The sequence below is a fragment of the Euprymna scolopes genome, chromosome 22, assembly GCF_053919585.1.
Source record: "Euprymna scolopes isolate OS-2025 chromosome 22, ASM5391958v1, whole genome shotgun sequence".
Taxonomy (NCBI): domain Eukaryota; kingdom Metazoa; phylum Mollusca; class Cephalopoda; order Sepiida; family Sepiolidae; genus Euprymna; species Euprymna scolopes.
In genome coordinates, this window is record NC_136503.1 from 61,262,823 (window position 1) to 61,276,863 (window position 14,041).

The window sequence follows — 14,041 nt, forward strand, 5'->3', positions numbered from 1 at the left end:
GCCCAAGTGAAATCTGAAGCATTCATAACATTTCTGTGGCATTTTTCCAATTTTAAAGTCACATTTTATTGCATATCGTGCTTTTAATGTGTCCTCACCTCCAGATTGCATTTTTTAAATACACCACCTATGACAACCAGGATTCCTGTCGTTGTTGTTCATTCAAGCCTGAAATCTAGGCAGTCATTCCATAAGATGTATAGCAATAACATACTGAATTTTCAAAAGTCTATGACAATTTGAAATGCCTGACAAATAAATCTGGAAACTTATTAAAGGTACCTCTTGATATATAAATAAATATAAACCGAACTTTATAAATTTATGTACATATGTAACGAAGATGCGAACACGTACGTAGCACCAGCGTCCTCTCATTATACAAATGAACAAGCCGTGGCGCGAGGTGACGTCACAGCGGAGAAGGAGAACGGAAAGAAAATAGTACATATATTCTAAATCAGGTGACGGCGGCAGCGACTTGGAAGCAGATGTTGGTGCGAGAAAAAGTTTTAAAACAAGATGCAATCCGAACTTTTAACAAGAAGTGGTTGGATAACCGTTTGCCGTGAGTGAGCTGCAGACATAGCAGCTGGTTGCAGCTGCAGACTGGGGATGGATAATGAACCCAGGAAAAACATGGGGATTCGCATATAGTGTCGCTGGCTTGGAAAATTACGTGCCTGTGGTTTAGTGATAAAACGACCGTCAATAATAATCTTGTTTTTTCAACTGGAAAAAGTCGAGCCGAATGTCTTTCCTTTGATCCTTTTCGACTGTCTTCGCATAAGTCCGTGTAAAAATGTTACGGACATGTTATACAGATATCAATCTTTAATATATATATATATATATATATATATATATATATATATATATATATATATTAATATATATATTTAATATATATATATATATAGAGAGAGAGAGAGATATAGATATAGATATATATTATGTATATGCATACGTAACTTTATATATATATTATATACATGCATATATATATACATATATATATATATATATATATGCTATTCTTATGCAGATTATTAATATACTTACATTTAACAAATAAAAAATAGCCTCTTAGAAAACAAAGCATGTAAATTATGGTGTTAATTATAAGTTTATAATTTTAATATTTCAAACAATCGTTACTCATTTGCTAGGAAATGTACATCCCATGAAAATCTGATTAGTGTGAGCAATTTTTAATTTGGAAGATAGGGATTCGTTATTCCTATCATTTGGATTCATCATTCTCATCTTGAGTGCCATTTTCACAACGTTTCCGTCGATGTTACCTCCGACCTTTTGCAGGTGTATCTTGTCGAACTCGAGAATGTTTCTGTCAAACTCGCGAATTTAGGTGGAACAATTTATATACTTCACGAGGGGTGTATATACTTCAAGAGGTGTGAACCGAGTCCTAGGAAATTGGTAATTGTATTTGTCGGTCGCCCACACAATTGATTATTCTAAATACTCTAACCACTGCGCCACGGTTTCTTGTAGACCTACTTGAAGAAGGTCGGAGGTTACATCCACCGAAACTTCGTGAAATTAACATGCTTATAATATTCGTGTTACTTGGATTCTTCGGACTAACGTCCTCATCTTGAATATCAAAATCGGAACAGTATTCTAAAGAATCCAAATAATACGAATATTTAAAGCATGTTATGAAGAAAATCGGACTTTTTCACCCTTGTATCACGTATCGTCTTTATTTAATAATATTTAACATTATATTCAGTAATATTTCGAAATCTTTTATTGTTTTATGCATTCATTATTATTTTGTAGCACGTTATTTACTCTCTAATAATCTATCAATAATTATCGAGAATAAAATAAACCGAAAATTCAAAGTTTCCTCTTGATTTTCTAATCAGCGTTTACAAAATAATAAACTAAAACTGCAAATCTCATTTCCCATATGCAATGCACCTCATGACCCGTACAGAAAGGAACCGGAAAATTAGTGACGTTAAACTCAGGTACATTATAAATCCCAATTAATTAGCTCATAGAAAATGAAATTATATTTCTTAAGTATGAAGTACTTATTTACCTGCCAGAAATTACACGGTGTTTAAAAATGCTGCTTATATGTTTTGACAATTTCACGATGCATAAACCGTTTTTAATACTAGCAGAGCTTCTCAGCATGCATTCACTATAATCACGTTGACACAACAACAACGTTGGTATTATCCAGGACCAGATGGGTTACCAATTGGGAATATCAGGGGTTGTATATAGAAGGACTTGTATACCTCTTTGCAAGAAGTACTAAAACTTAGCGTTATCATTATTTCATTACCAAGATTAGTTTAACCTTCCTTGGAAACATTTTAACGCGTGCAAGGTTAATATTTTCTTGAAACGGTTTAACGAGCTCAAGGTAAATTCTGTGTTTTTTTGTTTGGTTGTTTTTTTGTTTGTTTGTTTGTTTATTTTATTTTACCTACAAAGCATTACCTCGGTGTGTATTAAGTAATTTATTTGTATAAAAAATAATTGATTTCCTATTCCTATCACAAACTACTAAAATCTTACTGTAATATGGACAAAGCTAATACAAACGTAAACCTTACTAACATTAAAGCAAAAACTACATAGTCTATTAAAAACAAGGTCGATAGCCATTAGTCGCGTGCTTTCGTGTAATGAATGAATGCGTGAATGTAGGATTGACGTCAAATTCTACAAGATAAAATAAAATGACCGAAAAATGGGCTGAAATGACTTAAATAAATAAAAAGTAAATGACTTAGAAAGACTTTACTGAAATTAAGGATGAATTGAATGACACTAAGAATGACTTGAATGCTTAAAAAATAACTAGAATCCTTCAAAATTAACTTGAATGATCTGGAGAATGATTTGAATGGCTTTGAGACTGACTGGTTGTAAAGAGGGTGATCATTTTACATTAAATTAATACAAAAAAGTGATCTCCCACTTTATATCACAAAGTTACAAAATTAAGTACAGTAAGAACAGATACTACACTTTGATCTTGGCCAAAAGGCCAAGAAAATGGTATTTATTTGCTCCCACACCGAGCAAATAAGGCACAAGGCCGATTTTTAATGTGAGGAGGTAAAGGGAAATGGGGACCAACTCCCCGGGGAGTAAGGAGCTGGATAGTGACAATTGGTATGAAGGGTTGCCCCTACATTGACCAAGATCTTATATGTGGCGTTGCCCCCACATATTGTCTTTGCTTGCAGTATCTGCCGGAAAGATACTACACTTTGATCTTGGCCAAAAGGCCAAGAAGTATTTAGTTGTTTCCCCACTGAGCAAATTAGGCACGAGGCCGTTTTTTTAATGTGGAGAGAGAGGGAGAGGGAGGGAAAAGGGGACCAGCTCCCGATGGGTGGGAAATGGGAGCTGGATAGTGACAATTGGTATGAAGGGTTGCCCCTACATTGACCAAGGTCTTATATGTGGGGTCGCCCCCACATATGGTCTTTGCTTGCAGTATCTGCCGGAACAGATACTACACTTTGATCCTGACCCGAAGGCCAAGAAAAGCTGTATTTATTTGCTTCCTCACCTAGCAAATTACGCACAAGGCCGATTTTTAATTTGAGGAGTGAAGGGGAAATGGGGACCAACTCCCGGGGAGTAGGGGAGCTGAATAGTGACAATTGGTATGAAGGGTTGGTATTTATTTGCTCCCCCTCCGAGCAAATTAGGCACAAGGCCATTTTTTAATGTGAGGAGTGAAGGGGAAATGGGGACTAACTTCCCGGGGAGTAGGGGAGCTGGATAGTGACAATTGGTATGAAAGGTTGCCCCTACATTGACCAAGGTTTTATATGTGGGGTTGCCCCCACATATGGTCTTTGATTGCAGTACCTGCCGGAACAGATGGTATTTATTTGCTCCCCCACTGAGCAAATTAGGCACAAGGCCGTTTTTAATGTGAGGTAAAAACCAGCTCCCCTAAAAGTAGGCAAAAAGGGGGCACTCTGGTTGACAAAAATAATAATTGTCCCAGTATAGAGGGTTTCCCCTCCATTGACTGGTACAAATTATCTTAAGTGCAGCATCTGCCGGAACAGATGGTATTTATTTGCTCCCCCACCGAGCAAATTAGGCACAAGGCCAATTTTTAATGTGAGGAGTGAAGGGAGGGGGAAAGGAAAAAGGGGACCAGCTCCCGAGAGGTGGGAAATGGGAGCTGGTTAAAGGTCAGGCATGTGGGGTTGCCCCCACATCTGGTCTTTGCTAGTCATAGCTAGTCATAGCTTGCAGCATCTGCCGGAACAGATGGTGTTTATTTGCTCCCCCACCGAGCAAATTAGGCACAAGGCCGATTTTTAATGTGAGGAGTGAAGGGAGGGGGAAGGGAAAAAGGGGATCAGCTCCCGAGAGGTGGGAAATGGGAGCTGGTTAATGGTCAGGCATGTGGGGTTGCCCCCACATCTGGTCTTTGCTAGTCATAGCTAGTCATAGCTTGCAGTATCTGCCGGAACAGATGGTATTTATTTGCTCCCTCACCGAGCAAATTAGGCACAAGGCCGATTTTTAATGTGAGGAGTGAAGGGAGGGGGAAGGGAAAAAGGGGACCAGCTCCCGAGAGGTGGGAAATGGGAGCTGGTTAATGGTCAGACATGTGGGGTTGCCCCCACATCTGGTCTTTGCTAGTCATAGCTAGTCATAGTTTGCAGCATCTGCCGGAACAGATGGTATTTATTTGCTCCCCCACTGAGCAAATTAGGCACAAGGCCGTTTTTAATGTGAGGTAAAAACCAGCTCCCCTAAAAGGGGTCACTCTGGTTACCAAAAATAATAATTGTCCCAGTATAGAGGGTTTCCCCTCCATTGACTGGTACAAACTATCCTAAGTGCAGCATCTGCCGGAACAGATACTACACTTTGATCCCGGCCAAAAGGCCAAGAAAAACTGTATTTATTTGCTCCTCCGTTTAATGCGAAAAGGCCAAGAAAAGCATAAAAAGCTAAGAACAGCATGTTTTAACAACAGATCTCTGATCTTAACCAAAAAGGATCAGCACGAAAGTGTTACGGAGAGACCAACAGACTGGCCGACCGACAGACCGACCGACGGAGTGATTATATTGTCGTTTGCAAGTAAAAACAAATGCAGCAGTAAAGCTTTATAAAATAATTATAGAGAGGTAATGTTTACTTTAAAAAACAATAAACTAATTTTCTTCTCCCCCTCCTCTTGTAAGAGAGCGTGTATGAGTCCGTGGGAAAATACCCGTAGCAGCTGTAACAAAGCTTGCTTGCGATAATATTAGCTGCAGTAGTGGAAAAAAGAAGCACGCAGAATTAAGAAGTGTATGAGAGCTGACGCGACAAGAAATATAAAAGGACTCCAAGTGGTGGGGAGAAGAAAAAAATGAAGAAAAAAAAAAGGACACCACGTGGTCGGGAGAAGAAAAATGACGCGTACAAATTCGGACTTGTCTACGGCTGGCGTGTAGTGAAACAGAAAGAAAACACTCTTCAAGGGAGATAGAATGTGGTTCCCCAGTCGCAGGGAAAGACTCTTTAAGCTAGTGTCATGACGGGGAGAAAGAAAAACAGTAATAAACGACTTGTGGTAAAAAAGAAAGACGTTTCGAGAAAATGTTGTGACGAAGGCCATCAACTCCCCGTATTTTCTCCTATAACGGACAACACGCTCTGCAACATACAAATATCTGTGTGTGAGGTCGCCAAGCTAATCAAAAACCTTGATTCAAGTATAGTCTGAGGCATTCTAATCATGAAAAAGCTTCAACCAGAACTTGCCCCCATACTTACAAAACTCTTTAAGCGTTACCTTAAAGAGAAGTGCTTCCCAACACCCTGGGAAACCTCGTCAGTATGGCCTGTATTTAAGAATTCAGGTGATAAGTCAGCTCGCTCTCACTACAGACCAATAAGACTCCTGTGTATCATGAGTAAGCTGCTGGAGTCCATATTAAATAGAGAAGTAGTCAACCACCTCAGCAGAAATAAGCTTCTTAGTGACATGCAACATGGTTTCCGTTCTGCCAGATCTACAGCAGATGTGCTATCTGTTATATCTCATAGGATTAGCGAATCTCTTGATGAAGGCTTGCTCTCTAAAGCAATTGCTCGTGACATATCAAAGGCTTTCGATAAGATATAGCATAAGGGCCTAATTCACAAGATTTCTAGCTACGGTATAACTGGAAATGTTTTCTCAATCGTTAAATCATTTCTCTCCGATAGGCAGTGGTTGACGGGCAGAAATCAGAGGCCCTCAACATTAATGCTGGAGTCCATCAGGCGTCCATCCTAGACCCAACTCTCTTCCTGATATACATCAATGATCTCCCAAAACACATATTTAAATCATTCGTTGACATCTATGCTGATGACACGACCATCTATGGGAACACATCAAAGGCCGTAAATGACAAAGTTCTCTCAGATTCTCTCTCCTCTGATAAACCAAGCTCCTATCTTTACATCATCAACGCTCTGATCCCCATCTCGCATCAATTAAAATGGCTCTCGTCTAGGGGAAGCTCCATGTTTTGATCAGCTTCTGGGCTTGATCTTTACTGAAATGGAACACGTACATCAAGTCAGTTGCCAAGGTCGCTGGAAAAAGGATCCTTCTACCGCTCCAGAAGATATCTCATCCCTGATGCAATTCTCTATCTGTATAAAAGCCAAGTACGTCCAATGATGGAGTACTGCTTCCACATCAGGGCAGGAGCTGCTAAAAACAGCCTATCCTGCTTTGACAGGGTACAAAATAGGCTTCGTGGCCCAGTGGGTGATGCCCTTTTCTCTTCCCTGCAACCTCTCTCCCACAGGAGAGACGTTGCGAGCCTGTCTTTGTTTTATCGTTACTATAATGGCAGGTGCTCGTCTGAACTCCAATCTCTGGTCCCCCCTCGCCAATCTTTCACGATAAACACCCGCCTAGCTGAAACCACTGTCAAAAATTTTTCCCACTCCTTATCTGTGCCAAAATCAAAACGTAGATTCACTGAACAAAGCTTCTTTCTTAGAAGTGCACACCTGTGGAACTCTTTTCCGGTTGCCTGTTGCACACCTGACTACAATCTAGATATCTTCAAGTCCAATGTAAACAAATTCCTGATGAACCGCCCCCTTAATTAAGACACTTTATCAAATCTCCAACATTAACATACTGTACACACAATAACCCTTATCCCCGAGTGGCTTCCGGGCCTTGATATGTGGTGACTACCTTGTAAAAAAAAAAGGGCCAGCTCGGATTTATTTATTTTTGTTTGTTTCTTTCTTTTCGGCAGTGTCGGGCGATGTGGAGATTCGAAAGTGGTTTTAATTGATTTCATTAGAACACGATTCAAGCGATACGGTCACATTACACTCACACCCTCTCTCTCCCTCTCTCTCTCTTTCTCTCTCTCTTTCTCTCTCTCTCTTTCTTTCGTATTTATAAATAAAGCATATGTCCCCATATACATTAATTTCCTTTTTCATAATAAAAATATTAGGAAATACTTTTATCTCCATTAAAAATAAAATTAATTCTTACGCTTGATTTTATTATCAGTTATTAAAATTAATACTTCTTTTCTTTGCTCCTGAAAATGCAAAAAAAAAAAAAATATGATAACTCGGGCGAACAAGATACGCATATGTAAACGTGTTAAACACATGGTTATTTTTTGCTTTCTGAATTATCATCGTTTGTTATCAGGATTCAGATTCAATGTCTTTTTCATTGACCCTAACATTTAATTTTCGTATGTCATAATAAGAGGTAGCCAGATACACGTACGTTCGCTTTGATTATATAGCTAAGCAGGGAAAGCGCCCACCTTGCCGGTTGTAAAATACGCTTAAATATATTTTTACGTAAAACTAATATGTCGGTAAATTTAAATGAACATGTTGCATTTCGACTTACTGATATATTTCTCTACGTGTTATTTATTTTTCTATACAAATATTTTAGTCGTTATAAACCATCCTTCCTGTATGGTTACTATTTACCGTTAATTCCCATGTTGTGAGATTAATAGTTTAAGAGTTTATTGGTTAACACAAACGTACAGACACACACACACATATATATATATATATATATATATATATATATATATATATATATATATATATAGGGGGTAGACTAAGTAATATCTATTCGAATTATGTATTGCAAACTATTTGCTATTTTGCTCACAGCAAATTAGAAATGAAAAATAGCACCCTTTCCGAAATCCATCGTTCGACCCCGGCTACCTGATATTTTCCAGCAGCATTAATTGTAACTAATACATAAAGGATAGGAACAAGTCTGCTTAAATTAATGTACGCTTCTTCTACCCGGCTAGAAAATTTCTCACGTTTGCTAGCATTCCATACCTCTATAAATTCACTTCTTTTCATTGAATATTGTTGCCAGCCTCTCGTTTCATAGCGTCATCATTATATCGTATGAATCCAAAGACTATAGTGTTGGCATTGGTACTTTTCTACTCAGAATATTTTCTAGAAAGACATCGGGTACTTACAGGAAAAGACCACGAGAAGATTGCCAACATCGTGATTTGCATGAGACGAACTGGATTCGATCTTGGAGCACCCAGGTCGGCAGTACGTATCGATTACCACTAAAACATGTTCCCCTCCCTCTGGATAAATTTTGTAAAAGTTTTTCTAACTTCATATGTTTCGTACTGTCTTACAAGCTTCGAGATGTGCTCTGACATTTGTACGCGCACATCTATAGCAAAAATACCATGATCCAGACGACGGGCAGGAAATACCATGCTGTCAATGCAGAAGTCCGTAAGTGCTTGAAGATTTTCTTGTCTAATAATTCTAATTATTCCCACTGTTTACTCTTGGAATTCAATTCAAATGAATAGGTCCTGTAACGTCTGTCAAATTGAAACCTCTGTGTCATGTTCTAAGTTTTGTATTCCTGTACTTTTTACACATATTTCCACGGAATGCGCTTCTATAAAAACGGACTGTAATCGTATATATTTAAGAAAAATATCCACGATCGCTCCGACGAGCAGAAAAATCCAGAACTCTTACTGTAGATGCCAAAATATTTTCTACCATAAAAGGTTTTTATTCTTTGCACTGGTTGCCTGTAGAATTCAAGTTCTACTCTCTATTTAAGGGACCGTTAAAATATGCAAAATTTAAATGTTATATGTATAAACAGTTGATAAACTCGTCTATTTATTCCACCTTTTTTCACAGTATCGCCTAAGACATCGATGGTAATATGCATTTGTTGCCGTAAACAAAGTAAACTTAGTTTGCATTGTTATATTGAGGCGTTGTATATTTCTAGACAATAAACTAATGTTTTCACAAAAATATAACTAAGTCAGTGTTTTGCGTTGCAAATAATCTGCCGTATATGGTTGCATGCAATATTTTCGTGAAAAACTAATGAACTATATTTTTAGAAAATCATGAAATCTCACAGAAAAAAAGGTGATTAACAATCTAACGGACAGTAACACGAACATAAGTTCTTTCCAGACCAATAAAGAAAAAACGATTTTTTTGGAGTCGTCTCCATAGCGATATTACATGACTGTTCTCATTCGAAAGTCTATAAAGCCTAAATTTGTGAACATGTAAGTTTTATATATATATATATATATATATATATATATATATATATATATATATATATATATATATATATATATATATATATTGTGACTAAAAAACCAATAGTGGTCGGATTTTACAGTAATAACATTTATAATAGAGTTAGTACTTTTGTTATGTGAACAATCCCGGGCAATATCCGATTTCATTATTGACTACATTTCAAGGTTTGTTCAGAGTGAGAAACCTTCAATGAAAAGTTACTTAATTATTATGTGATTGACGTCTTTGAAATCACGTTAATGGCTGAAAGTAAAAATAATAAAAAAACTATACTGCTTGAAACTCGCTCAATAAATGTTACCGTAATTTTATTTAGTGGGTTTGCTTCATTTTTATGTCATTATCGAGACTCAAAAGACATGACCATATTGTGTCGACAATTGTTTCGTATTCTCACGTAACTCTCGACACTACTTGTTTTCGAATCGAGTCTCTTTTAAAGCAAACCTAACAGTCCTATTATAAAAATAGTTTTTATTACTAGTTAATGTAAATTTGTAAATCCATTTTGCCAATTTTCTATATTATAACATGTTTTTTAAAAAAAGTAAAATTAAAAGCAGTGCCCGCCAGCGATTAAATCCCCGAATTAAGTTTCTATTTTCAAGACTTAAAAATAAATTAAATTTAGGTAAATATTGCATCGGTAAAATTTTATTTAGACTTTTTAAGATTATTATACATAAATATTTATTATAAAATAATTATTAAATAAAACGTTATAATTATTCATTTCGGTGCTTCTATCGAATTTGAACCTAACAAAACCGTTTTTTCCCCCAAACTAAAACTAAACGGGCTTAAACATATTTTAAACTAAAGAAATGAGAGCTTAGCTCACACTTCCCGAACAATTCTAATTTTCCGTTGTCAAAGTTCCATTTTAACATATTTATTCCCTTTTGTCATTATTACCGGTGCAATTTTTACTTGTGTCATTATTACCGGTGCAATTTTTACTTGTGTCATTATTACCGGTGCAATTTTTGCCTGTATCATTATTACCGGTGCAATTTTTACCTGTATCATTATTACCGGTGCTATTTTACCTGTGTCATTATTACCGGTGCCATTTTTACCTGTGTCATTATTACTGGTGCCATTTTTACCTATGCCATTATTACCGTCTCCATTTTTACCTGTGTCATTATTACCGGTGCAATTTTTACCTGCGTCATTATTACCGGTGCCATTTTTACCTGTGTCATTATTACCGGTGCCATTTTCATCTGTGTCATTATTACCGGTACCATTTTCATCTGTGTCATTATTACCGGTACCATTTTTACCTGTGTCATTATTACTGGTGCCATTTTTACCTGTGTCATCATTAACGGTGCCATTTTTACTTGTGCTATTTTTACGGTGCCAGTTATACGGTGCCATATTTACCCGTACTATTTTTATTGAGCACCGGTGGAAACACATCAAATAAATGTCAACAATCGAGGGAAAATGTTCTACCAGTATTTTGTTTCGATTTTTGAGAGATTAGACAAGATTAAAAAGGTAAAAGGGGACGGAATTTATGTTAAAGTTCGTCTTTAATGAAGGTAGTGTTGTTGAACATTGCTGGGTAGCTATAAGATAAAATACTTTTTTTTTTTTAAATTCCCGAAATTGTTTGTCATGGTTTACAACTTATCATATAGACTACCGTAAATTTTTGTAAGGCATCGATCGCAAAGAATTGTTGAACTTGCAAGTGAAAGTGTCTGCCTGTCTGTCTGTGTATCTGTGTATGTGTATCTGTGTGCCAGTGTGTGTACATTTGCCTACGCAATAACTCTGTCAATTTTTAGTCTACAGACTCGAAATTTGATATACAGGGTACTGAGATTTGGGAAAATCGATGTGATCGGTTTTCGGCCAGAAATTTGGCGATTAAGGGGTCAAAGTCCAACGATTTGATCTTTGAAAACTCTACCAAACTCCTCCGATAATTTTCGGTCTAAACACTCGAAATTTTAGATATAGATTCATTGGACATGGATCCAACTTAGTAACTTAATTTGAGTCCAAAGCAATAAATTTTAAGGGGTCATGATAGGGGTCCAAGTTTTTAAAAAATGACCACTTTTTTCTTTTTTTTCTGCTCAACATACATCTCCAAATACCAAGGCAACGCCGGGCATTATGCTAGTATATCTATAAAAGAGAACGAGTCTGTGTATCTGTCTGTCTGTCTGTGTACATTTCCCTACGCAATAACACTGTCAATTTTTAGTCTACAGACTCAAAATTTGATATACAGAGTACTGAGATTTGAGAAAATCGATGTGATTGGTATTCGGAAAGAAATTTGGCTGTTAAAGGGGTCAAAGTTCAACGATTTGACCTTTGAGTACTCTACCAAACGCCTCCGACAATTTTGGGTCTAAACACTTGAAATTTTAGATATAGATTCCTTGGAAATGGTTCTAACTTAATAACTTCATTTGAGCCCAAAAGAATATAGGTTACGGCGTGATAATAAGGGTCAAAGTTAAATAAATTGACCGTTTTTATTTTGTTTTTATTCTGCTCAGTATACACCTCCAAACACTCGAGCAACGCCGAGCACCCATGCTAGTATATATATGTATATAAGTTAAAGTGTCTTCCTGTGTGTCTGTCAGTGTACATTTCCCTACTCAATAACTCAGTAAATTTTCAGTCTACAGACTCGAAATTTGATGTACAGGCTACTGAGATTTGGGAGAATCTTTGTAATCCGTTTTCGGCCAGAAAATTAGCTGTTAAGGGGTCAAGGTTCAACGATTTGACCTTTGAAAACTCTACTAAACTCCTCCGCCAATTTTGGATATAAAAACTTGAAATTTTAGATATAGGTTAGTTGGACATGGATCTAACTTAATAACTTGATTTGAGCCCAAAACAAAAACTTTTCAGGGGTCATAATAGTGGTCAAAGTTTACAAAAATCGACCGCTTCCGTCTCTAAAAACTTACTGAGACCTTTCTGGTCTAAACATTTTAAATTTTACATAAAGGGTATTCAGAGATAGGGCAATCTTTTTAATCGGTTTGGGTAAAAAATTTCAGTTACCAATATATAAATGTATGTATGTATGTTTGCATGTCTGCCTAAAACTTTCAATATAGGCGACGGATTTATACAAGATCAGTATAGTTTTGAAGTTCGACCTTTTAGACGACAAATATCGAAAAATTGGCTAAAATATTAGGGGGGTCGCTTTTTTTGCCCATATATTCGAAAGTCATTCCCTCTTTTCAATTGTCTAGCCTTAATTAAAACCTACGTCAGTTCTGGTTTGGCGGTGGTCGTAACAGCAAAGACGTCACTTTTTTCCCCATTCTTTTCCTCCTTCGCGGTACCGGTTTGAGCCTGCATTCCTACTACCACTTTTTTTTTTTTTTGCTCAACACACACCTCCAAACACCCGACCAACGCCGGGCTGTTTTGCCCGGATGTTTGGATGTGTATGTTGAGCAAAAAGAAAGTGGTAGTACGAAGGCAGGCTCGAACCTGTACCACAAAGGAGGAAAAGAACGGGGTAAAACCTAAAGTTTATGCTGTTACAACCACCGTCAAACCGGAAGCGACATTTTTTTAAAATTAAACCTAGACAATCTAAAGGAGATGATATCTTTAAAAAATATCGGCGAAAAAAGTGACACCCCCTGTAGAAAAGTGTCTAGTTGAAGGGGAAGATATTAATGTTTTAAGCCAATTTTTCGATATTTGTCGTAGGAAAGGTCGAACTTTAAAACGATACTGATCTTGGTAAAATCCGTTGCCTCTATTGAAAGTTTAAGGCAGACATGCAAACATACATACATACATACATAATACATACATTTATATATTGGTAACTAAAAATTTTCGACCCAAACTGATGAAAAAGCTTGCCTTATATCTGAATACCCTTTATGTAAAATTTCAAATATTTAGACCAGAAATTGTCTGAGTAATTTGGAAGAGACCGCAGAGGTCAATTTTTTTTTAAACTTTTACCCCTATTATGACCCCTTAACATTTATTGTTTTGGGCTCAAATCAAGTTATTAAGTTAGATCCATGTCCAAGGAATCTATATCTAAAATTTCAAGTGCGTAGACCCAAAATTGTTGGAGGAGTTTAGTAAAGTTCTCAAAGGTCAAATAGTTGAACTTTGACCCCTTAATCGCCAAATTTCTGGCCAAAAGCCGATCACATCGATTTTCCAAAATTTCAGTACTCTGTATATCAAATTTCGAGTCTGTAGACTAAAAATTGACAGAGTTATTGCGTAGGGAAATGTACACAGACACAGACACGTTCACTTATATATATATATATATATATATATATATATATATATATATATATATATATATATATATATATACAAATAGAGTGGTTCGCCTTATCTCAATAATTTTGTGCGACTAGTC

At 36.7% G+C, this 14,041-nt stretch overlaps 1 pseudogene; it reads right to left on the bottom strand.

Moving 5' to 3' along the window:
• Positions 1-2,919: 2,919 nt before the first annotated feature.
• On the bottom strand, positions 2,920-3,049 carry LOC145244054 (U2 spliceosomal RNA; annotated as a pseudogene).
• Between the last annotated feature and the right edge of the window lie 10,992 nt (positions 3,050-14,041).